This window comes from Sus scrofa, chromosome 1 (genome assembly GCF_000003025.6).
Source record: "Sus scrofa isolate TJ Tabasco breed Duroc chromosome 1, Sscrofa11.1, whole genome shotgun sequence".
Classification (NCBI taxonomy): domain Eukaryota; kingdom Metazoa; phylum Chordata; class Mammalia; order Artiodactyla; family Suidae; genus Sus; species Sus scrofa.
The window spans coordinates 181,516,623-181,543,644 of record NC_010443.5 but is presented as its reverse complement, the minus strand read 5'-3'; the positions used below and the strand labels follow the sequence as shown (position 1 = coordinate 181,543,644).

The 27,022-nt window shown below is 39.5% G+C and overlaps 1 protein-coding gene across 5 annotated transcripts in view; it reads right to left on the bottom strand.

The window, feature by feature from the left end:
• The window catches only part of GNG2 (G protein subunit gamma 2), a 166,716-nt gene that overhangs the window by 108,328 nt on the left and 31,366 nt on the right, over positions 1–27,022 (bottom strand). For 2 of the 5 annotated variants that reach the window (XR_002346914.1, XM_021101896.1), the window contains exons 2-3: positions 10,881–10,955; positions 8,482–8,522 (exon numbers count right to left, since the gene is read on the bottom strand). The exons of 1 other annotated variant lie outside the window; for it this stretch is intronic. The gene's annotated coding sequence lies outside the window, so the exon portion shown is untranslated. The remainder of the gene's footprint in view (positions 1–8,481; positions 8,523–10,880; positions 10,956–27,022) is intronic. 2 more of the 5 variants (XR_002346920.1, XM_021101893.1) reach the window with 1 other exon arrangement.

Here is a 27,022-nt window from a genome sequence, read left to right as displayed (position 1 = left end):
TTTGCTATTCATTATCTCGACTCCTCTTTACAGTAGTTCAGGGCAAATATTATAACCCCTGTTTTGCAGATGAGGCAACTTAGGTCCAAAGATATCAGACAGAATTCTTTCAGTAGCAACAAATTAGGTCAGGTTAAAAAATAGGAATATATTGGCTCATATCAACTGGACTGATGGACTCCAGCTCTTACTGGGCTCTCTTTTTCCTTCCTTTATTCTCCACTCCCACCCCACCTCTCTCTCTCTCTCTCTCTCTCTCTCTCTCTCTTCCCTCTGTGCATCAGACTTTACTCTTTCAGTAGGCTGAAACATGGCCTTACGTGATTCTTATCGCCACAAGACTAGAATATCTCTCCTCCCTCAACTTAAGTTGAAAAATTCCAGAGGTAGAATCTATTGAACCTTCCTGGGTTTCAGGTCCACCCTTTGAACCAGCTCCTGCAGTATGGGGATAAAATACTATGGCCTCCCCAGCTTGGGTCAAGTCCCTATCCATCTGGCCAGTGCTACCCAAACAATCAAAACAAGAATAGACATAGCCAGTGAGGAAAATGTGAGGAGGGTCTCTGGACTGCATGAAACAACTTGCCCAAGGAGCAGAATTAGAATGACTTCCTAAGTGGATCTTCAGCCTACAAGCCAACACCTCCCCTTAACTTCCAGCCTGCCACGACAGGCACCACAGAGAAGTCCCTGAGTCCCCCTCTTCCTTACAGTTGACAGTGAGGTCTGGTTCAAGACTAAAACTTGGGGAAGACACAGATTCTCATCCTGATCCTGCCACTCATCAACTGTGATCATGGGCAAGTTATTTAACCACTGGGAACAACTTCCTCTTTTGTAAAATAAACAATTTCTGTATCACAGGGTCATCAAAGGGATAAAGAGAGATAATTCTAGATGACTTTGAAAATTATAAAGACCCACCTTAAGATTTATTACTTAAATTGTGTATGTCAATCTTACAGAAGCTAGAATTACACATTAACAGTCTTCAGTGGTAACTCTCCCTCCACCAGCCTCTGTTAGCATCATTTTGGTCCTGACGTTTTTGCTCTTTCAGTTTTAAAAAGCACATTTCCAAAAGAAGCATCAAATGGTGTCTCAAAAGGAAAAGATTTTGTCCAGAAGAGAAGTTTATGAACAGATGGTTTAATGGTATTTATCATACTCAGCTTTTCAATACAGATTAACCAGGGGACAGAAAATTTCTGGAAGACACACAAGAGACTATTAACAGTGGTCATTTCCATGAAGTGGGCTAGAAGTTGGTATTTGGAAAGAAACTTTTTTTTTTTCACTGATTCCTTTGTCTACTACTTGAATTTTTTAAAAAAATCTTACCTATCTATTCCTTTCATATTAAAAAAACTAATTAAAAAATTAATAGGTTGGTTATCACAGAAAACAAAGGCAGTATATACCTAGTACAGTGTCTGTCACACAAAAAGCTTTCAAAATGTTCTAGCTTATTGATAAAACCAGGTATTTCTAGTTACTACCTATCCGGCAAAGAAAAATCAACCTCAAATAAAAGCCAGCTTTCATCTCTGTGAATGTAGGTTTCCATTAATCACACAGGGAGGAATGTTCATTACCACCTGCTGAGGATATGGTTTTACACTCTTACACCTTCACACATTAAAATTGAAACCTACCTCCCCAACTCCCAATTATAAAGCACAGTACACTCGGCTGCCTCTCAACTCTATTACTGCTGTACTTGCAAGCACATTTAACGACATTAGAGGATGCTGGGCATCTAGGAGCCATTCTGTCTTATAGCTGGGGGGTTGCACGATATTTTCTAAGAAATTAAAGGTTACATGGCAGCATATGCCAAAGTTAAAAGACAGGTTTAAATGGCATTTTTTTTTAAAATGATGCAATAGCTATGAAGTTTGGATGTTTGCACAGGCTAAGTGCTATACTGGTTGCCTAGTTACCTCTCTGCAAAAGGTCAAAAAAAAGTTGTCTCTACAAGGAATTAAAAACCTTAAATTTTCACCATTAAACTGGGGATTGTGTGAACCCCTAGGTAGTCATCCCTTAAAATAAGTGCCTGTTGGACTTTGATCAGGTAGCAGCCTTTGGGAAAGTCCACGGAGATATTTTAATAAAAGACATTTCTATATATGAAATGTGTTACCATGCTCACATTTCGTTAAAGTTACCGTATCTGGACTCTCCATCTTCTCACACTCAAATGCAGTCTGATACCACAGGATATTAAAAAATGTTCCAATCTAGTTAATACAATTTCCATTCCATGAGGGGTGGGGAAAAGTCCAATATTTTCTTTCTTCCTTTTTTCTTAATGTCCACACTGGTGGCATATGGAAGGTCCCTGTCCAGGGATTGAATCCAAGGCATAGCTATGGCAATGCTGGATCCTTTAATCCACTGTGCCAGGCTAGGGATCAAACCTGCGGCTCTGCAGCTACCCAAGCTATGGCAATCAGACTCCCACTGTGCCACAGCGTGAACTCCAAAAGTCTGGTATTTTAAATTGTAAACTTAAAAAAAAAAAATTTTATTGCGATCAGCTTTGAAATTATAGGCCAGTCTGTAATCCAGCAACAAAAAACCCTGCATCTTAGACAACTAGCATCATAAATCTCAGAGATGTTTCAATCTCACCTCCTTGAGAATTTCCTGATTGGTTTGGCCTGGCAGATACTTTTAAGTCCATATATCTTCTCCCAGTAACTGGACAGGCTAGAACAACAATTTTGGTCTAGAAATTTAACATGAATGTATTAAAATAGAGGAGACTTCCTCCAGAATATGATGCTAAGGAGAAACGGTCTTTTTTTCTTCCTCTTGAAATACAACCAGCTTTTTTGGGAGATGGGGTGCAATTCACAAAACATGAACGTAATCATTAGCCACTTTAAAGGGGACAATTCAACAGCATTTAGGACATATATCATGTTGCGTAGCCATCATCTTTATCTAGTTCCAGGACATTCCTATTACCCCCAAAGAAACCCTGCGCCCGGAGGAGTTTGGATCATTTGGCTTTCCTATTTACATTTACTCTGTAATTTCATTTCTCTTTGGAAAGAAATAAAAGAATCTGAGTTTAAATGACAGCATAAGGATTTCATCTGCTCTCATTTCTTCTGGAACTTGTTTGATTCACAAAAACAAAAAACAAAACAAAAAAACACCCAAAAACAAACAAAAAAAACAGATGAGATTCAAACTTGAAAGGAGGCTGGTCTTAACAAAGTGAAGCCAGGATTGAGAGTTCTAGAAGGAAGGAACTCCCAAAAGGGATTGAAAAGAATATCAAAATAACTCACCATTTATCCAAGCCCTATCCTTATCAGAAACTCAGATCCTACCTCCCTGATAGACAGGGCTCAGTATTTGTGGGGAGGAAAAACAATAAAGAATTGAAAGAGAATTCTTTCCATCCCTTAGATGGAAAATGAAACAAGGCCTAAAAGGACAAAAAATCAGGAGTTCCTTTCGTGGCTCAGCGGAAATGAATCTGACTAGCATCCATGAGGATGCAAGTTCAATCCCTGGCCTCAATCAGTGGGTTAAGGATTTAGTGTTGCCAGGAGCTGTGGGTGTAGTTTGCAGATGTGGCTTGCATCCGATCTGGTGTTGCTGTGGTGTAGGCCAGCAGCTACAGCTCCGATTCCACCCCTAGCCTGGGAACTTCCATATGTCATGGGTGCGGCCCTTAAAAGACAAAAAAACAAAAAAACAAAAAAACAGCATAACCCAGCCAAATCCAAACTTGTAGACTCCTTCTTATCAAACAGACCCAAGTGACGAATGAGTTCCCACAGACAAAGATAGCCCCAAGGGCACAGACTTCCTGGCTCAACAAAACGACCCCTGTCTGTAAAAAACCAAGCATTCCCCTGTGGCAGAGGAGCCTGAGTCTTGCTTGCTCAGAGCTCCCGACTGCTCTGTTGGTCAATAAACTCTGCTTGCAATCTCATTGCTTCAGCCTCTGAGACCTTCTTCGCCATCATTCTAACAGTAACTACCAACTAGAACAGTTTGGAAGATAGGAAACAGTTGAACACATTTTTTAAAAAAAGGAAGAAAGAAAAGAAAAAGACTGCCAGCTCCTAAAGGTCAAAGCCTATTCCAAGGAAGCTCATTTATTGCTTTCAAATACACTTATAGTCCTCTTGGTCCCAGTAGCTTAGACAACAAAATCTCCAAATAAAGGTCACAGAAATGTAAGAAACGAAGCTCGAGGGCCTTCAGTATGCCTGTTTTCTCAGCCTGGCTTTGCTGTGGGTGAGGATGGGGCAGGGTGTTATGGAAGCAAAAAGGAAGGGCTGAGCAAGCATCTTACATATGGGTAAGAAGCTCAGGCGCTACCACTGGGAGCCAGGAAACGTCAAGTTTTCAGAGCTGGATAAGCCTCCACTACACGATCTACCCCAATCCCCCTCCTCGGGCATTCAAGACACTCTTCCTGATACTTATCTGTTCCTGAACATTCTATGCTGTCTCTTGGGAAAATTTAATTTTATTATCCAAAAGGCAGGATTCAAGCTATGAGAGTGATATGTTACTTTGGCAAACCTGGGTTTCATATTTCTACACATGCTGATATGATGAAAAAGATTCAATGAGGTCCCATGGTCACCTCAATAAGAAAGCTATCAAAGCTGTGATCATCAGAGGCATCACGTAGGAGCGTGTGGGTAACAATGAGAACCGAACCAGCAGAGTAGACATCTCACACTTCTTGTTTCTGGTTCCTCTAAGTTGGTTTGGAGCAAGCAAGTATATGTGGATACAGATTTTTCAAGAGTTAGATTCACCCTTATCCTCAACACAAACCTTGGAGGTTATCATTATTTTGTTCGATTTCTATTTTCACGATTCATCATCATGACAATCACTTTCCACTAGAGATGTTTGTGGACATCTAGAGGACCAACTGTCCCAAATTGCTCTGAATTCCAGCAGTTTTAGCATTGAAGGCGCCATGGTCCAGGAAATAATTCAGTCGTGGACAAATCAGGATGATTTGTTACTCTAATGCTGGCTCTAAGTTTGGCCTTTAGATCTGTATTGCTGACATGTCTAGAAGTGGATGGAGGGGGACCTGCTATAAAAATGGCTGCAATATTTTAAATTGCCATAAAAATTTCTGGCTATATTCTACTCCAGAGATCGTTTTTGAAAAAATAACTTAACCCAAACCATTTCATTCACTAGGCAAGCAGTGGTTTATTACTCAATGGGTTTGATCAACCTAAAGCATGGTAGAAATTAAACCATACTTACAAATTGGCTACAATAAATACCACTATAGTTAGGTTCTAAAATATTATGTTATTTTCCCCTCCAATTTCCACATTTTAGAGCCTAATAAATAAAGCATAATGTGACAGGTAGACATAACAGCATAAAATAAAAATCTCTCATTTCTTTGGTGCTATTCAAAGACCCTGGAACCTGCACACTGCAGGCAAACTCTCCAGAGCTGGAGAAATGCCAAAAGCAGCACACCCTCCAGAAGCCACACCCAAAGTACCAGAAAGTCTGGCCAAGGAAGGAGCTGTTGGACTTCAACCTGTTCACCTGACTCAATGCCAAATACTCCAAGAAAACTAAAAGCGTTCAGTGCCTGCATCTATAAAACTGGATTTGTAGAATCAAGACAAGAACTTGATTCATCGGCTTGGGAACCCTAACCCTTCTCAACTCCATACAATGCAATGTAAGATAAGCCTATCTCTGCTACCTGAGGCATTTCTACCTTTCTGAACAATTTCAGAGGTAATTTGAACAATTACAAAAGTAATTTCTTTTACTTTGTAGTAGGCAGAATAAAGTCCCCTCCCACTCCACCCAATAGGTCCACGCCCTGATCCCTGGAACCTGTAAATACATAACCTTACCCAGAGAAAGGGACTTTGAAGATATGGTTAAATTAAGGACCTTGGGATGGGGAGAGTATCTTGGATTGTCTAGCTGTGCCAAGTCTTAATCACATGGGTCCTTAATGTCAAAGAACATTTCCTAGCTCAGTTCAGAGTTAAGAGGTATGACTACAGTGGAAAGACACAGAGTTGCAATGTTGTTGGCTTTGAACAAGGACGAAAAGGGACTCTAGAATTCTCCCCTAGAGCCTCCAGAAAGGAACACAACTCTGCTGATACTTTGCCTTTAGACCAGTGAAATCCCTACAGAACCTAGCCTGCAGAACTGCAAGATAACATATTTGCATTGTTTGAAGCCACTAAGTTTGTGATCATTTGTTACAGCAGCAGACAACTAACGAATGCATCCCTACTCAATGCTTTTCCGTGTGCATAATGACTTAACAGTACTTTGCTTTTAATCCCAATATTTGGCCATTGCTTACCTAGTGTTTAATTTGCTTCTCTGTGCAGACATAAAAAGCAGACTTGACTAGAGCAAATTTGCTCAAAATTCCTCCAACAGTGCAAAACACTATTTTCTTTTATATGACTATTTTGTTTAGTTTCTTTCTTTAGTATGTTAGCATAGAGATCACCTACATAAGGAATCACTTTGCATAACTGAAACCAGTAATTTTGCATGAAGTAAAAACGCTTGTATGCATAAGAGTGAAAATGACAAATGACCTCTTTAAAGGTGTGTAAAGACACAGTAGTTCTCATTGTCTCCTTAGGGCACTCTGGATATCACAATGGCCGCAAGATGCCACTTGCCTCTTGTGAGCCAAGGACAGGGGTACTAAAGAACACATGGAAGACTTGCCCCATTCAACAAGCCAGCAGCCCCCATTGAGAAACTCACCTTGGACTGATTCAAAACATTTAAGGACTTGCATTAGTATGAAAGAAATCAACACAAACATCAGGCATGGAATATGAAATACTTATTTAAAAAGTCTTCATTATTAACAACACTTGGTAGAATGAAGAGATGGCTCAGCCTTCACCTGGAAGACATTGAGCACTTTAAAAGAACCTCATTATAGGATAGCAAAAGCTATATACATGGTCTTAAAAGCACACATATATACAGGCCTGCCTTCTAATAAGCTCAAGACCAGAGATTCTCAACCCTAACTACACATTATAATCACCTGGGGAGCTCTTACAGACTACAGATGTTCAGACTCCTCCTCCCCCAGGGCTTCTGGTTTAATTGGACTACAAAACAGTGTTTTTAAACACTTCCCTGGAGATTCTGATATGCACCCAGGACTCTGAGAACCACTGCTCTGCAAGCCTCCATGACAGCCTACTTGGACATATCCACCTGGACATGGCCACTCCACAGATTTGAATCTCTTCCTTTCCTCCTGTATTTGTAGCCCAGTTATCATCTCCTATTGAATCTCCCAAAAGAATAATGTGGGAGTTTTTCTAGATGTCCTCCACTTCTTCACCTTTAATCAGCAATTCCAAACCATATCTGGCCCTTCATTTCCAAACCCAAGACCTCTAGTGATCCAGTCCTTTATATTACTCTTTTCTCTACTTCTTCTCCCTAGGAGGTTCTGACACTTGTATATACTAAACATTTGCTGAATGATTAAATGGATGAAAGGCTAGCTACAGTAAACTAAGTTAGGTTAATGGTAGGTTGTTTTTGGATTTTGGGGTTTTTTTTGTTTTTCATTTTGCTATAGCCCCTAAATAGTTATGTAAATAAACAACTGAAAATCCAACTGCCAAATTCAAGCCACTGCCATATAATCCAATGGGGAAAGAGGAGAAGTGAGTAGGGGTACAGATGAAAAACTAGGTCATTAGCTGATAATTGTTGAAATTGAGTGATAGGGATATGGAAGTTAATTACATTTTTCTATCTTGGTGTATGCTTGAAATTTATCATAATGAAGTTAACTGTGAAAAGAAAGGGAATATGTTCACATCATTGAATAGAAGAAATTGCTTCTTGGCTGGGGAGAGCAAACATGTTAGCACCTTTCTCAGCAATATGGTGACCTTTTGGGTCTATACCCACATTCAAAAGGCTTTTTAGTCGGTTTCAAAAGCCAAGTCAGCTTCTTTGGGAAGAAACCCCACCGGTATTAAACTGACCTTTTATTGTTACTGTTGTTGCTGCTAGAAAAGCCCTTACAATGTCTACAACCACCCTGTTAAGAACAGAGTTTACCCTTCTCTGACCTAACCTGCTCTGACATCTATCTTGCACGATCCTCAACGGCTGCAACCAATTAATCATGGCTGGTGCCACAGGGATATATTTTGTTCAGGCAGTGACCTCCAAGGCTCTCCAAACTCAGGTTTGTAGAAGAAAATGAAGGAAATATGAATGAGAAATCTAATTTTTTAACTATCATCAAGGAGAGCCATTTTTTCCCCTTTAAATCCTAAAGTCATGTCAACATTACTAAGTACTCTGAACATTTCTTTTTGATCAACATCACATGTTAAATGCTTTCATCTACAGGATTACTTAGGATTTTTTTCCTCTTGTGGTTCTGATTAGGTTCAAGATCCTAGAAGAAAAAAAGTTCAGAATTCTTACCTCTTCAGTTCCCAAAGCCCGAGGCTCACTTGAAGATCTGACTGTTGAGAAAGCAGAGAGGAAAATGTGTGTTTTTTTTTTTTTTAAAAAAAAAAAAAGAAGAAGAAATAGCATGATACATAAAAGCTGAAAATGCAAATGTTTCTGTAAATAGAGTTTGATGGTGATGGCTGAATAGCTCTAAGGGCAGAGGGGGGCTTACAAGTTTACTTTTCTGAGCCAAGAAACAGACATTGTGTTAACTCTTTCTTCAAAGAAACAGATTTGTTAAAACAGAAGACCCTTTTTTGTGAACTTCCCTAGCCTGTGAGACAACATGAAAACACCAAGTCAGCTTGGGAAGTTAGGGCAGGCAGAGTTACTGGTGACAGAGGCTGTGTACCCGTGAGGTGAATAAGAATGAGCTTTTCTCCTGACCTAACTTGATTAGCATCCAACAGGACCAAAGTGGCAGACTGCTCTCCTCCAAGTGTCAGGGACAGAGCTGGGGCTCTATTTGTATGTATCTAGCCCTTTGAGAAGGTAGGCTGAACAAGTTATTGGTTAAAACATCTTTTTTTTTTTTTTTTTTTTGGTCTTTTTGTCTTTTTGTCTTTTCTAGGGCTGTACGCATGGCACATGGAGGTTCCCAGGCTAGGGGTCCAATCAGAGCTGTAGCCGCCAGCCTACACCAGCCACAGCAACATGGGATCCTTAACCCACTGAGCAAGGCCAAGGATAGAACCTGCGTCTTCATGGATGCTAATCAGATTCAATTCCACTGAGCCATGAAGGGAACTCCGAGATAAGCTTCTTTACTCCTGAAAAAGTACCCAGCACTCGGCTCAAAGAAAACTGCTCAAGTCTCAGGAAGGCTTTACTGTTCCCATTCTGCTGTGTCTCAGAACTAAGAGGTACCAGGCATGGAACATATTACAGCTGAGGGTGCATATCAAATTCACATTGGGCCCTAAGACCAAATGAACATCAGCGTCTCTAGAGAGAGCCCCTTGCTTACAAATGGCACGTGTGCTGAAATGTCAACCAACTGATTATATTCCCAGATGGCTAAAAAGGACCATATGTTTTTAAATGAGACAATGTCATTAGAAAACCATTATCTCATGATTAATGAAGCAAAGGAGAAGAAAAAAAAATCAAAAACAAGCCAAGGGCAAAAAAGAACCTATTTTCAGAGAACAAACCCGAGGGATAACAATGATTAGTGGGACTCGCAAAATAAGCCTTGAAGGGCACTCTGAGTCCAGTACTCTCCTACCTTACTATGAGAGCATAAACTGATACAACCTCTGTGGAAAGCAGTGGGGCACTATTTATCAAGATCTCAAATATGTTCTCACTCAGTGTCTTAGGATGTCACTGCTTGACTTTATCAAAAATGCAGAACACAGACAAAGAATTATTCCCAAGGTGTTAGAAACAGCCTAAATATCAATAATACAACCTATTAAGTCAAAAAGGAAAACGTCATATATGACACTTTGAAATAGTAAATACAAAATATCTGAATGAGGAAAAATACACACAGAATAAAGTTATGTGAAAAGAGAATGGAGGCGTTCCCATTGTGGAGCAGTGGAAACGAATCAGACTAGGAACCATGAGGTTGCGGGTTTGATTCCTGGCCTCACTCAGTGGGTTAAAAGATTCGGCGTTGCTGTGAGCTGTGGTGTAGGTCACAGACGTGGCTCGTTCTCTGGCATTGCTGTGGCTGTGGCATAGGCTGGCAGCTGTAGCTCCAACTGGACCCCATATGCTGCAAGTGAGGCCATAAAAAAGCAAAAAAAAAAAAAAAAAGAAAATAGAAATGCAAAATTTTATATAGTATGACCTCAGCTATTTTTGTAATATCGATATATTATACATGATATTTTCTAATATCTGTTCTATATTTTCCATATGTAATATTCTAACATACCACATATAATATTTTCTAGTAAATATTATACATAATATCTTTCTGGTATATATTTTTTCTAGGAAAAAAAGATTGGAAGAAGATATATCAAAATGTAAACAGTGTATTATCCCAGGAGTTCCCATTGTGGCACAGAGGAAATGAATCTGACTAGCATCCATGAGGACGCAAGTTTGATCCCTGGCCTCACTCAGTGGGTTAAGGGTCTGGCATTGCCATGAGCTGTGGTGTAGGTCACAGGTGTGGCTCAGATCTGGCATGGCTGTGGCATAGGCCAGTGGTTACAGCTCCAATTCAACCCTTAGCCTAGGAACCTCTATATGTTATGGCTGTGGCCCTAAAAAGACAAACACACACACACAAACAAAAAAAGCCAACGAAAAACAATGTATTATCCCTTTTATATAGAAAATGGAAGTAGCAGAAATTGCCAGATATGTCCCGATATCTGCTTTCCTCTTCTTCCATGATAGGCACATACCTGTCAAGAGTAACTGCTTTTCCCAGCCTCCCTTGTTGCTGGTTGTGGGCCATGTGACAAAGTTCAAAGTGATGGCTGCAAAAGTGTTATATGTAGTTCAACCAAGAATCCCATTAATAGAAGTGGTCAGTCTAAGTTTTTCTTTACACTTTTCGTATTTTCCAGATTTTCAATGTTCACCATGAATTGCTTTCACCACCAAAAAAAGAGTTTAAGCATTGTTTACTAGCCTTAAAGAAATTAAGACAGCATAGAATTAAGTTTCAGTAACATGGGCCTTGTTCCCAAATATGCGAGTAAAATTGAAATCTACAGTTTTGAGAAACAGTTATTGCACCATATGCCAGGGCAAAGTCGCACACAAACGCCCTGTGTTTGCATGGCCCTTTAATCACACTCCCATGGCATATTATTTCAAACCTTTTGAAAAAATAGTTTTAATTAGGAAAAGTTGTGTAACTCTAAATAAAATCGATTGAAGGAATACTTTGGGAAAAAAAACCTCTAGTCAGTGTATTATAGTAATCAATTTAAAAGGGTACCTAGGTTTCTTGGGAGTTCCTGTTGTGATGCAGCGAAAACGAAAACGAATCTGACTAGGAACCATGAGGTTGTGGGTTCAATCCCTGGACTTGCTCAGTGGGTTAAGGTCTGGTGTTGCCATGAGCTGTGGTGTAGGTCGCAGATGCAGCTCTGATCCCGCGTTGCTGTGGCTCTGGCATAGGCTGGTGGCTACAGTTCCCATTAGACCCTAGCCTGGGAACCTCCATATGCCAACAGGTACGGCCCTAAAAAGGACAAAAGACAAAAATAAAATAAAATAAAATAAAAGGATATCTAGGTTTCTTAAAGTAAATTTTAAAATACTCTTCAAAACCTACAACCCACAGAATGGGAGAAAATCTTGGCAAGTGAAGTGATCAACAAAGAATTAATCTCCAAAATATACAAACAGCTCATACAGCTTTATATTTAAAAAAAAAAAAAAAAAAAAAAAACCAAAAACAACCCAAGCCAATCAAAAAATGGTCAGAATGTCTACATAGACATTTCTCCAAAGAAGACAGATAGATGGCCAAAAAGCACATGAAAAGACACTCAACACCATTAATTATTAAAGGAATGAAAATCAAAACTACAATGGGATATCACCTCACACCAATAAGAATGGCCATCATCAGAAAGTCTGCAAACAATAAATGTTGGAGAGGGTGTAGAGAAAAGGGAACCCTCTACACTACTGGTGGGAATGTAAGTTGGTACAACCACTAGGAAAACACTATGGAGTTTCCTCGAAAAACTAAAAATAGAACTCCATATGATCCAGCAATCCCACTCCCAAGCATATATCCAGAGAAAACCATGATTTGAAAAGATAACACGCATCCTAATGTTCACTGCAACCCTATTTACAATAGCTAAGACATGGAAGCAACCTAAATATCCATTGACAGAGGAGTAGATAAAGATGTGGTACATACATTCAATGGAATGCTACTCAGCCATTAAAAAATGAAATAATGTCAGTTTCAGCAATATGCATGGACCTAGAGATAATCACACTAAATGAAGTAAGTCAGGCAGAGAAAGACAAATATATATGAGATCACCAGTATGTGGAATCTAATAAAAATGATACAATAGAACTTATTCACAAAAGAGAAACAGACTCAAAGATTTCAAAACTAAACTTAAGGTTACTAAAAGGGAAACACTGGGGGGAGGGACAAATTGGGAGGCTGAGATTGACATATACACACTACGCTCCATAAAAACGCATGAGTAACTGTATAGCACAGGGAAATCTGCTCAATACTCTGTAGTGACATATGGGAAAAGGATCTGAAAAGGAATGGATATAGGGATATGTATAACTGATTCACTTTGCTGTATATCTGAAACACAACATTCTAAGTCAACTATATCCCAATAAAATTTTAAATAAACAAAATATTCTAAAAAAAAACCAGTTTTGGATGTGCACTAATTGATTTAAGGGTGTTGTTTGTTCTCCATATAGAATCATAATGAATCACTCCTTAGTAATCTCACTGGCCTAACAACTTTGTTTACCGTCCATCAAACAAGCGTGTGTTTTGATTTTATTGTTCCCTGGAGTGGTGACAGATTTGGCAGAGCTCATATAACCTCCCTGGTCTCCTCTGTGATCTCTGAGCTTGTATTATAAGATGCCTGTCCAAGATAAAGGGGTTGTATCTACCCCATAAAATAGGGAGAAACAGACTCAGAGATTTCAAAACTAAACTTACTACTTGGTCTACTTGGGGATCAGATCTGAAACAACAGGCTCACTAAAAGCCACCTCTGATCACGTATTAGAATAATGCCCTGAGGATCCTTTAAACTATAATAATGTTACGCCAGTGGACTTGGTGCCTTTCAGAGGCTCATTAAGGCCCTGGGCACCTGCACACTAGACACTTCCCAGGTAGACCTTAGAGACTTGTATGTAATTACATAGCAGATCAAGGACCTATTTCCCCCTCTTTCTTCCTGAGAGAAGCCCCAGTGGTCCTTTTCTCCCCGTGGCAATCCCAAAACTTAATTTGGCAAACTTCTGTTGAATAACAAAGGGAAGATGCCAGGGTTTCTTTAATTTCCCTCTCAGGATGACTGTTCCAGTATGGTCTCAAGAAACTCTTAAACTCTCTCAATAGTCAAAATGAAGCTGATAGTTAAAGCTCTGAAGTCTGGGTTTCTCTCCCCCTCTTCCCTTTACAGGAACATAAGCAACGCACAAGTCCACAAGCCTAATTACCATGGTAACAACATGCACTGTGATTATGAGTGTGTTTGTTTTTTAAAATGACTCACAGATTGTTCCCCCAGAAGCCCCAGACACACAGGTTTCTGGCTGGTTTATAAAATCTATCCAAAGTTGCCTTGCAAATTTCTTGCTCCGATTAGCACGACTGTTGTAACGGAGAGAATTCATCGAATCAAATATGCCCTTTTCCTTAAGGGTGAAAAAACCCCACTTGGTTCCTTAAACACTCCAAGATTAATCAATTTAAAACTCAGGTTAATAATGAAATTAATTTGAGTTTGTACACTGGAGATAATTAATCTGTTCCTAATTTAAATAATTAAGGTCTTTCATAATGTAGTTTTAGAGACCCAAATGAAATAATCAGGTGAAATAAAATCAGTAGTAAAAAATATCAAGTAAAATAGCTCACACCTGTGCATACACGGTCAATCACATGTAAATGTCTTTTTTAATTAAAAATGCATTTTCTTGTCCTTAACATTACCCGATCATAACAAGATAACTCATTTCTAGGGTAAATGTAAGTGTTAATACCAAGAGGTCTAAATAAAGAGATTTATTTTTTTAAAAGCAAACATGAAAGAGTCTAGACGTCTGGAAGAACTGTGGACTGCTTCCCTCCATTGATCAATACATGTTATTTAAGATGCTCTATGTACTAAGAACCACTATTTATAACTGAACATCACAATAGGGCTTAAAGCAGACTATTTTCTTAAGGAGACCAAGGCCATGGCTGTGGCTTAGTCCATTATCTTCTCTTAGAAGATCCTCTGTCCAACAGGGCACCACTCTGGTGAGCTTTCAGTGAGAGGGACCATGACCCAGCGATCATACCAGGTTTGGAATTCAGGCATCATGAAAATCTCTCTCCAAAAAAAAAGATGCTGGTAATTTTGGTATGTTGATTTTCCTCTATAGGAACTAGAAATAAAGCTTATTTTAAAAATGTAAATGAAAAATTGTATATAAGTTTATTTAAATTAAAATGTTAAGTATCCCGATGCTTCCCTATGGTACAACATACAATAAGCACACATACACACACAGCATAGTCATTAAAAATTACTACCTTCAAATTGCAACACATTTTATGTACTGTTACGGTTAAGTTTTTTTTTTTTTTCTCTATAGAGTTTGAAGGGATCACAAGAGTGCATCAGTCAGGATAGGCTAGGTTATACAGTGGTAACAAACAACCCTCAAATCTTTTAAGACCGAAAAGCTCATTTCTCACTCTCACTATGTGTCCACTGCAGGTCAGTGAAGGGACCAGCTCTATGTTGTCTTTAGGACCCTGGCTTAAGAGCTGAGCCAGCGTTTCTGTCTTCTACCACTGTCAATTGCCAAGGAATGTGTTCACATCCTGGTTCTTACAAGCTTCTTCCTGGAGATGGCAAACATCACTTCTGCTCACCTTTCACTGGCCAACGTATAAACTTGTGGCTTACACCTACCTAAATCAGACAGAGAAGAGTAAGCGTATCATGAATTGGGGAGGAAAACTGGAAATATTTATGACTAAACACATGCACTGCTGAAAAAATAGTGCAAGTCTGAGATCGTTTCTTAACTAAGTTAAAACATTGACATTTGATTACGCCGGGGAAACAGCCTTCCTCCAGTGATTCCTTACTCTGAGTTCAGAGCATCTAAGGTTAATGCTGGGCCAGAATAATTTCTGCTAAAACTTGCTAAGAACCCCAAGATACTCTACTCCATCTTTGTGGTAACAATAATAATTATACTAATAATAGCTATAATTCTCAATAGTTAATTACTATATGTTAGGCACTATGTTAAATAAATGTTTTTATATACATTATATAATTTCCCCCAATAGTTCTGTGAAGTAGGCATTGCCATTATTTCCCAATTTATAGATAAGGAAAGAGAAGAGTAGAAAGTATAAGCAACTTGTCCAAGACATTCTTTACCTACTATGCTCTCCTGTGTATTAAGCCCTATTTTTTTCTTTTCTTTTCTTTTTTTGCTTTTTAGGGCCACTTGTGTGGCATGGAAGTTACCAGGCTAGGGGTTGAATCGGATCTGCTGCTGCTGCTGCTGCCAGCCTACGCCACAGCCACAGCCATGCCAGATCCAAGCTGCGTCGGCAACCTGCACCATATCTCACAGCAATGCTGGATCCTTGATCCACTGAGCAAGGCCAGGGATCGAACCCACGTGCTCGTGGATACTAGTCGGGTTCGTTACCGCTGAGCCACAATGAGAAGTCTTGTATTAAGCCTTAGAATATCATTTTCCTATGGTATTTTACTTTAAGACATAATGAAAGTATTAGACAATTTTTTTGGTTAGAAATTTTCTAATTTTTTTATTAGTTTCCCTAAAAGAAAATCTTTGGACTGTTAAAAAAAAACTGTTTGTTAAATCACTTTAATGCCTATATACAGTTGTGTTCTCTAAACACAACCATCATTCATGAAGTTTAAAAAAATGGCAAAGGATCAATTCAATTTTCCAAGGAAAGACCCTAAAATGATACAGAATTTTTTTTCCTGTTTAAATTTTTTCCACAATTTTTCTCACATAGTTCTATGCAGATCCGATAAATACCCTCCATAAAGAGAGCCCTGTTGGCAAAGCCTAGAAATTAACTTTTACTTTCCTGTTTAAAAATGCAAATGTAAGAGTAGGAAGCACTCAATCATTTATTACAGAAAAGATATTCCTACCATTAACGCTGAATGTGTTACGATAAGAATGCACAGAAACATACCTAGAGGCAGGCAGTCAAAACACTGTAATGACGGCAGCTCCATGGCAATTTCCCTTTTTCATTACTGCTGCCTCACAAACCTTGGCCTCCAAAATAAAATATCAGAATGGAAAGTAGGAACCACGAAGAAAATGCAACAATAATGGAACTGCATGTTGCCTCTGGAGTTGGAGAGTAAAAACCTATTTTCAAAATAACTCATAATCAGAAATTTCAGAGATTATTATTTGCTGTAATCAACAAAATGCATACCTCTCTGGAGAAAGCAAGGTTTTCATGGAAGTCTGACAGACAGCCGTACACAGAACCCTTAGCCTCACTTGCTCAATTCTTGAACCAGGGTGAATTTTATTTAGATCAAATTGATTTAAATGACCAGTCAGGAAGACTCAATTTAATTATACTATTTTTTTTACAGTGCAGAAATGCAGGGCTGCTTGTCTAAATTAAATGCCATTCTTATTGCTTTATGGGAGGGACCCGATGTAATTTCTTCTGGAATCATTTGTTTAAAAAGTGATTCTTTGCTTAGTCCCGAAGCAGCCATTTTGTATTTTCTTCCAGGACTATTTCTCCAATGTACCTAGGCCATCACCATCAACACAAACAGGGCTTTTCTTCTGCATATTTGCTTTTCTCAAAGGGGACTGCTTGGAAACACTGTTCAACTCAAAGGTGTGTGATCTCGATAAGTTTTTAACCTTTTTGAGCCTTGATATCCTCACCTTTCGGATGGAAATAAAATAGTGGTAGGCTCTGTTGACCGTCCACCCATTAACCCCTTCTTCCTTGCTAATAGAGCCAGGAAGCTCTATTTGGGGGTCTGGTGACCATGTTCTTCAGAGACTGGATGCTGCCGCCACAGCCTCACAAGGAAATTTAAATTAGCCAATCACAGCAGTGCTGGCTGCCTCACCACTGGCAGAAAGGCATGTGAGCTGTGAAGGTGAATTCTCCTACTGATTTTCTGTAACCTTAAAAAGAAGTACATGAAAAGAAATTGGCCACTTCACAGTGTCCCTATATTTGAAACTGGCCTATAACTTAAATTATAGTAGCAGTCATCTTGGCACAGTGAGGGGAGCTGGCCTAAGAGGGTAAAACAACCTGCTAAGGATGTCAGAATAGGAGCAGAGAAATAATTCAGGTTAGTAAGAACACTGTCCAGCCATGAATAACGCTGGAGTTACCTTCCTTTCCGAGGAGTACCTGCTGTTTAAGCCATTTTGGTAGGATATTCTTCTACCAGCAGTCAAAAGTATCCTGATGGAAAAATACTGTTCTCATCTCATAGGGTTATTTTAAAAACTAACAGAGCTAGAGAAAACAAATTTAGGGTTACCAAAGGGGAAAAGGGGTGGGGAAGGGATAAACTAGGAGTTTGGGATTAGCAGATACAAATTATTATATATAAAAGATATAAACAACAAGGTCCTGCTATATGACACAGGGAACTGTATTCAATATCTTATAATAAACCTTACTGGAAAATAATATGAAAAACTATATATATATATCTGAATATATATATATATATATGAATCACTTTGCTGTACACCTAAAACTAATACAACATTGTATATCAACTATACTTCAATTTTTTAAAAATGTAATGGAAAACAGTAATGCATATAAAGTATCCGCACACAGCAGCTCAAACAGAATGCTCAACAAATGCTCGTTCTCAACTTGATTCTTTAAACACTCTGATCTTCATTCATCCAAACATGAGCAGACGCTTGCTGCTGTGTGGTTTGAATGGCTCCTTCCTGAGATTTTCCCTGGTTCCCCCAAGTAGAATTAAGGACAGAAGTCACTGCTTCCTACTTCATTCATCTAAGACATAATCCCCAGTAACTAAAGTCATTTTAATTTTTTTAGGGTCACACCCACAGCATATGGAGGTTCCCAAGCTAGGGGTCTAATTGGAGCTATAGCTGCCGGCCTGCACCATAGCTCAACACTATATCCTTAATCCACTGAGCCAGTCCAGGGATTAAACCCACAACCTCATGGTTCCTAGTTGGATTCGTTTCCGATGCATCACAACGGGAACACCCCCAGTAACTAAGGTTATTTGAAACAGTAAGACTGGCATTTAATTCAGACAACAACCCTGAAGTGCTGATTGCAGAGTAGAAAAATATAATTAAACAGTAGTATTCCTGACTGTGTTAAGTCACTTTGATCTTGATAAAACCCCAGACCAACTACTCAACAGAGCAGCCAAGTGCTCTGCATTAGTAGTCTGCCTGGTTTAACTGAAAAGCTGCTTTCTTGTAGAAGAAAGACAGTCTAGAGACTCCTGGACAAGTATATGAAGAGGCCATATGTCCTCTGTAATTCCACATCACTCTTATTTCAGAAAGATACCTGCACCTCCTGCTTGGAAACCCTCTCCCCCAACCTCTTCACATACTTGACTCCTCACCACAATGTAGGTCTCAATTCAAATGTCATCTCCTCAGAGAGGCCTTCAGGGATTACCCAACCAAAGTAAAATCCCCAGTGGCACCGACATCGTAGGGACAATCTCCATCATTCAACCTGTTTCTATTTTAATCCATTTCAGCACTTATCACTACCTGACATTTGCTTGTATTGTAATCTGTTTCTGTCAATGGAGTCCAATCCTGGTTGATTCTCTAACCTAATTAGTCTGGGTTGAGGCTGGGCCACAGGTGTATTTCCAAGTACCTCTCAGTGATTTCTAAAGTGCAGCCAGATCTGAAAACCACTGGTTTATGTGTTTACTGGGTCTTTCCCAACATTAGAATGTCATTTCTAAGAAAACAAAGAACGGGCCCATTTGGTTCATGCAAGTGACCCTGGACCCTCAAAGGACACGCGGCGCACTGCAGACATTCAGTTAAGATTTGTAGACAGATTAACTAACTGCATTTTGATTCTGTCAGTATTTGTCTGTTCCCAGGAGTTTATGAGCTCCTGGGATATCTAGCTCACTTTGTATCAAAAAATAAGTCACTCAAGAAAGTTTATTCAACAAATGAGTGATAAACTGCATTTTGTGAATCCAAATGTTCACACACACACACACAAAGACAAATTATGTGAGGTGATAAATGTGTTAATTAACTAGACACAATTCTTTCACAGTATATTTACATATCCAATCACCATGATGTACACTTTAAATACCTTACAATTTTGTCAATTATACTTTAATAAAAGTGAAATTGGAAACAAACAAAAGCTCAAGCTGTATTGGTGTGTTAGAAGGAGACAAAGATGAAACTGGGTGTGGCTACTGTCCTCAAAGAACTTGCAAAAGAGGGGAAAAAAAAGCAAATTGTCATTACACACTCTAGTATGCACTAATTGCTGTGATGAAAGAACAAAAGACTTAAGGAAGTGGAGATTGTTTTTTTATTGCAGAAAGAAGAAACCAAGGAAAACTTCATGGAAGAGAAAGCATTTGACTTGAGCCTCACAGGACAGGTGGAATTTGGCTAGGCAGAGAAAAAAGACTATAGGAGCGAAGTGTGGAAGAAGAAGCAGGCAAGGCCCTAGGGAAAGGCAAGTCAACCCAGCTGGAGGTGAAGGGGGCCAGAACGAAGACACTGGCTATTAACATGGGAAAGAGTTGCTGGTGTCAAGATGTGTTTCCAATGACAGTGCAAAGGTCTATGCAACTGACTCCAACTTTGTTGCTGAGGAAAATCAAGAAATTGAGTTTTCCAAATTGAGAAACTGAGAGAATGGGCATTAATTGGTCATGGATTCAGGTGAGGAGCTGGTTTTGAGTGCAGAAAGGCAAAGGCAAGTACTGATTTGGAGTCTCAGGTTCAGTGGGATGGATGTTCTGGTAAGTTTGCAGGGTGCTTGATGTGTAAGTTTGGAGTAGGTGAGAGCTGGGGACAGGGAACCAGATTTGGAACCGACCCACACAGTGACAATGATTGAAATCACAGAAAAGGATCTGATAGAGGAAGAGGGAGAAATTAAGTGGCAGAAGAATCAAATCTTGAGAACACTCATACTTGGGGAGCAGAACTTGAAGTCAATGGAAAAGCTGGGAGACTTAAGAGAGGCATGAAAGGTGGCAGAATACACCACCCCAAAATATGTCCTTTTGACATAAGGATTACCTGGAGCAGATTTGGGAAATAGCAAACATGGGAGAAATTATGAAAACAATATAAGTTACATTTTTGTAAGGGAAATTTATATTTATAAAGGAAATCTCTATTTAAAAAGATGCCTCCTTCTCTGTACCAGAGAGAGAAAGATAATTAATTTTCTAGGGACTCTAGTCAATGGAGAGGCACCTGCTTAAACCTGCATATCAAATCTTACTCTTACTTACCACACTTCCTAGTCACCTCCTTATAACTGGTCTTCTCCACTCCTCCCTATTTTGTTTTTAGCTAAAGATGGTATTTAAGCCTGAGTTCTACACCACTTCTAAGAGTTATTCATTCTTCCCTGGTATCTCCCATGTAGACATGAGGCATATAAGTTAATAAGCATGTTTGTTTTTCTTATTAATCTGTCTTTTGATACAGACTTCCCAGAACTTTGAAGGGTGGAAAGAAAGCTATTTTTCTTCCCTATAGTTAGGATGAAAACAAGGTTAGTAGAGGTTGTAAAAGTCAAAGGGAAGCTTTGCTGGCAGCAGGCTTGCTTAATTTTTAATTAATTTGTATGTGTAAACTAAGCATGTTTGCAAGCAATGAGGAAAGAGCCAATACAAAGAAGAAACCAAATATGTGGGAAGGAGACAGAATTATTGTCAGAACATTGTCCCCTAGAAAGTAAAAGGAAATGGACTATAGAAGCCATATAGAGAGTTGACTCCTGGCTTGAAAAAAAAAAACTGTGCTACCATGACCTAGAAAGGGAGAAGAAGAAGAGGAATGAGAAATTGTGAGGTGGTAAAGAATGAGGTTGAGGAATTCTATAATCTATGCCTTCTCTGAAAAACAGAAGGTGACATCATCTGTAATGAATAAGGGAATGGGAGCTTGGGTTTAATGGTTTTCATTGAAAATGAAGAGGGGATAGTAAAAAGTGAAAGAAAAAAGAAAAGAATTTTTCAAGAACAGCAATGGCCCTTCTAATGTTGCAAGGATTCTGGAGTAGAGAGAGGCAATCACCCCAGTTTCCAGACCCTCTCCATCAGATCTAATGCCAGGTACCTGGGGCAGAGGATCATGGGAAGGTCTGATCCTGACAATCAGGCTGGCAGGGGCCAAGGAACAGCCAAAGAAATAGGGAGGCAGGAGTTCCCGTCGTGGCGCAGTGGTTGACGAGTCCGATTAGGAACCATGAGGTTGCGAGTTCGATCCCTGCCCTTGCTCAGAGGGTTAACGATCCGGCGTTGCTGTGAGCTGTGGTGTAGGTCACAGACACAGCTTGGATCCCACGTTGCTGTGGATCTGGCACAGGCTGGCAGCTACAGCTCCAGTTGGACCCCTAGCCTGGGAACCTCCATATGCTGTGGGAGTGGCCCAAGAAATGGCAAAAAGAAAAAAAAAAAAGAAAAGAAATAGGTAGGCAGGGTCAAGTGGCTGGTTTTTCCAACCCTTTCTATTAAGAGCTTGACTATTTACACATATTTGCCAAGAGATAAAAGGTTGATCCTGTCATCTCATACCTTGATATTCCTTGGTACCACTTCTAAGAAACATATTATCAGCAGAGTTTGAGAATTGAGCTCCCTCTTTTTTAATGTTGAATGAAGTCCTCTAGAGATTGTTTCAACATTGACTCACCTTAAATATAACGCATTGTCTTTAACCTAATAGAGTTGGAGAACCACATATATGTCTAATGCACTTACCTGAAAATCTGAATCTCAATTCCACAGCAGTGTCTTTCTTTACATTTGAATGAATTTGAACACAGAAACACCTTATTTATGTAGGCATTACATTTAAACGTTACCCTCCTCTTTTTAAACAAAATAATTCAATCTTGTAAACAATGTTTAAAGAGACACACAAGTCTGAAGGCTTTCTCTGTCTTAATTGCCCTACTATGGAAGGAAGTAAAATGCAGATTGAATTGGAAAGTTAGGTATCAGTCAACTGTGCATCTCTAGAACAGTAACTGAAGTCCTGGGCCTATTTCATTATCTGTCATGGAGGGATTGACACAGTCTAGGTTTGTCCCCAGGTCATTTTTGCCTCTACCATTCTATGATGTCACAGACTGGGACTAAGTCTTAACCCTGCTTTGTAATTCCCCTCTCTAAAAAAGCCAGTCATAGGTCCTCCTAGTAACTGGAAAATCAACTGATTTGCAAATTGTAAAAACGTCAGGGGTCATCATCCAACTTCCCAGTACACACATGGAGTGTGTTACAGAAAATTAATGTACAGTCTTTCAGCTCTTGCAACCATTCAAGGGCAATCAATACTGCACCCTCACCTTAAATCTCTGGTATCCTTGCTATTCAAGAGAGTCCTCCCTCTTCTTTCTGCCCAGATCACCTCCGCCCCCACCCATACCCGGCCTCACCAGTTTCAGAACGCAGAGTGAAATCTGTGGTGGAAAATGAAACCCAGGATTCTTTATTTTCTAAAGTGAAATTTAGATTCGAATCACATTTTGTGAGTACAAACGTCTCTCAAAAATCTATCGTTGTTTAACTACTATAGCCCCTTTTCCAAAGTTAATCTTCTCCATTGTAAAAAGTCTGAGAACAATTTAGTACTTAGTTTCTCCTCCCTTTTTCTGAACTTGCTACCTCTTGGATATTTTTTTCTCCTGCAGCTAATGAACAGAGACTAGAAAGACACTGAAGTGACAGCCCCCTTGTGCCTTCTTTGTTGTAGCCTGGCAGGCACCTGACCAACAGGGTCAACAGGGTCACAGGTCTACAAAAAAGGTTTGAATTTCACTCCCAGGTTCTTGATATCACCTATGACCAGGATCTATGCAGATTTTTTTCCCTCCTTTTGCAGGTAAAAGTTGCTTTTGAGAGAAGTATTTCGTCTGAGCAGGGGTAATACTGGTGTATGCATGAAATTAAATACAAATATTATAATCATGATCTTTCTGACACACTGTGTTAAGAGATCCCACCATTTTAAAAGGTCTAGAAAACAACCCAATTAAAAAATTCGTAAAGGACCAGAATAGACATTTCTCTAAAGGAGACATACAAATGGCCAATAAGCACATGAAAAGACACAGAAATGCAAATTGAAAGCACAAAGAGATACCAATTCACATCCCCTTGGCACAGCTACTATCAACAGCAAGCAAACAAGCAAAAAACCCCAAACAAGTACTGGTGAGGATGTGAAGAAATCAGTACCCTTGAGCACTGCTGTAGGAATATAAAATGGTGTGGCTGCTGGAGTTCCCGTTGTGGCTCAGTGGGTTAAGAATATGACTAGTATCCATGAGGATGCAGGTTCATCCTGGGCCCCGCTCAGTGGGTTAAGGATCCAGCGTTGCCATGAGCTGAGGCACAGGTTGCAGATGTGGCTCAGATCCGGCGTTGCTGTGGCTGTGGCTTAGGCTGCCAGCTGCAGCTCCAATTCGACCCCTAGCCTGGGAACTTCCATATGCCACAGGTGCAGCCCTAAAAAAATAAATAAATAACAGTAATAATAATAATAATGGTTGTGACTGCTATGGAAAACAGTATGATAATTTCTCAAAATATTAAACAGAATTACAAATATGATCCAGGAATTCCACGCACAGGTACCCAAAAAGAAGCGTAAGCAGGGACTCAGATATTTGTATACCCATAATCACAGCAGCATTATTCACAATACCTAAAAGATAGAAGTAAACCAAGTGTCCATCAACAGATTAATGGATGAAAAAATGTAGTATAGACATAACAATGGAATATTATTTATACAAAAAAGAAGGAAATTCCAGTACATGCTACAACACGGTTAAACCTTGCAGACATTTTGTGAAGTGAATTAAGCCAGTCACACAAGGACAAATACTGTATGATTCCACTTATATGAGGTAACTAGAGTAGTCAGATTCATAGACAGAAGGGAGAATGGTGGTTGCCAGGGCCTGAGGGGAGGAGGGAATAGGGAGTTATTGTTTAATGGAAACAGATTTTCAGTTTGAGAAGATGAAAGAGCGCTGGAGATAGGTTGTGGTGATGTTTGCACAGCAATTTCAACGTACTTAACGCCACAGACCACTACACTTAAAAATGGTTAAAACGGGAAATTTTATGTTATATACATTTTATTATTACCATAAAAAAACATGTCTCCTGGGACCTTTAAGACAATGGCAAAGACAAAGAATATGCTAACTTTTCTTGACACCAAGCAGGAGAAAAAAAAATGACATCTGAGTACCTACTATGGACAAGGAGGACACTCACATATCCACACACAAAAGCAAAGACCAAATAAAATACAACAAACCAAACCAAAGACAATGAATAATACCCTAATTATGTATTATTAACCCCTCTTTACAGTGAAGATCAGTCAATGTACCAGGTCAAGGAGTAAGAACTAGTGATAGGATTTAAAAGCAGATCTGCCTGACTGCGTTCTTTTCCCATCTCCATGCTGTTTTCTTTTACCCAGAGTTGTCTTTGAAGAGGCTTGTAGAGTTTTTATACTTAAAAGTCGGGCCTGCCTTCTGAAGTAGGCTAAAAAAGTCAGTCATCCCAACACCTTCCCTGTGTGCCCACCATGAAGCCCACGACTGGCCAGGAAATCATGGAGTCATGTTTCTACTCAGCCATTGACCATATGGCAGGAAAAAAAAAAAAAAACAACACACAATTAAAATTTCAGTGTTGCTTGACTCCCTCAAAAGCCACCCAATACCCTGGACAAAAGCAGTATGTCTTTCAATATTCCATATGGCCAGAATAAGTGGAAATCGTCCCATTTTACAGGATAGGGGCTTTTTCATCTTTTGTTTAAACCTCCTACCATCTTAGTTACTGATCTGCTGTTACTCATTCATGCTGTGCTTCAAGCTGGAATTTCACAATTAAGGAAATGTTTTGGACTGTGCAGATAACTGGCATCTCAGATGTTTTCTAAAAGAGAGCAGGGGGCTTCAAGGCTCCCCTATGCCTATGAGCCAAGGTTTCGTTTTCTTACTCTTTTAGTGAAACACACAGAGAGGAGTAAGGCAGACTGTCTACGCATCCCCACACAAAGCAGGGTGTTGGCATCATCTAGTGAATCCAGCCTGGGGATGAGTAAGTACCACGGGCTGAGCCCCATCCTCATTGATACAGCCCAGACTCCCAAGTTCCCATTTCATTTAATGCCAAACAGCTTGATCGCAGAGCTCCAGTGAGGGGCATTCTGGGTCCAATACCCACGTGAGAGCTCCTTTAGAGGAAAACGATCTTTTATACATATTTTGCTCTAGGAGACATACGGGAACCGGAACTGTGGAATGCGTGGCGTGACTTGTTTTGCCCACAGGTTTTTTTAAATTCGGTGCATCTGTCAGGGGCGCTCCATGGTTTCAACACCAGCAATATTTCACCTCTTAGTCATCGGCAGAGGTTCAGTTTCATAAGTAAGCTCAGAAAATTCGACTTTTTTTTCTTTCGTTAGTATCTAAAGATTCTTATCTCTGAAAATGTGCTACTACCTATCCCCCAAATCTGGAGAAGCCAAATAAATTTCAGAAAAATGATATTAAAAAAACCACTATGGCTCTTCACAATTGAGAATGATGATAAATGAGGGAGCATGTACACTCCCCCTGGCATAATTGTGTTTAAAACCTACATCTTAAGAATGTATGAGTGTCTAAATATGACCTTTTTATTATTTTTACTCCACTGTAAGTGGTTCTTTCTTTCCTTTGAAAAACATATCTCCTTTCACTGTAAAAATGCAAGACAAAACCTTCTATCAATGATCATTTATTGCTTAACCGCACTTTCTGTTGGAGATGAAGCTTAATTTTCTAAATCAGGCTATGCTAGCATATTCGATTCCTTTTCATACGTATCCTGCCAAAGGAATCTCACAATCTCATTGCTAATCTGTTAGACCTATTTATTGTACTTGTATATACCATTCACAAATATGAACAGCCTTGGCCAGAGACCCTCAAGAAGACTCATTGTTTAAGAAAAATCACACAATAAAAATCACATTCTGATTTCACTATTTCATCCAGCCACAGCCAATGCAGGTGAGAAAGCAACGCGGCAACACTTTCATATGCTGTCCGTCCCTGAGGCTAATATGCACCTTGACCGAGAGATGAATAAAACCTTCATAAACATAAAATCCATATATACACCAGTATGATTCTGGACAAGTTAAACCCACCACACACCTTTGAGAAAGGATGCAACTTTAGGATAAGACCGGTTGGCAAACGATAGCTGTTTCTGAGGTTATCCTGAAAGCAGCGGTACCAGTTTTTAATGATAAATACTGCCCCTCAGATACGCAATTTCAGGCTTTGTTGGCAAAATCGGAGTATAAAAGGATTTAACAGCAACAACAAAAGCCAAATCACAGTCTTTCTGCTGCAAGACAGAAGCTTCCCCCCGGGGAGTGTGTAAGAAAGAAAATGCAGTGAACATTTTACACCACTTACACCCCTCAAACAGGACTGCAACGCTCAGATGATCAGCCCACAGCTCCACAGCCCCAATTGATTTCA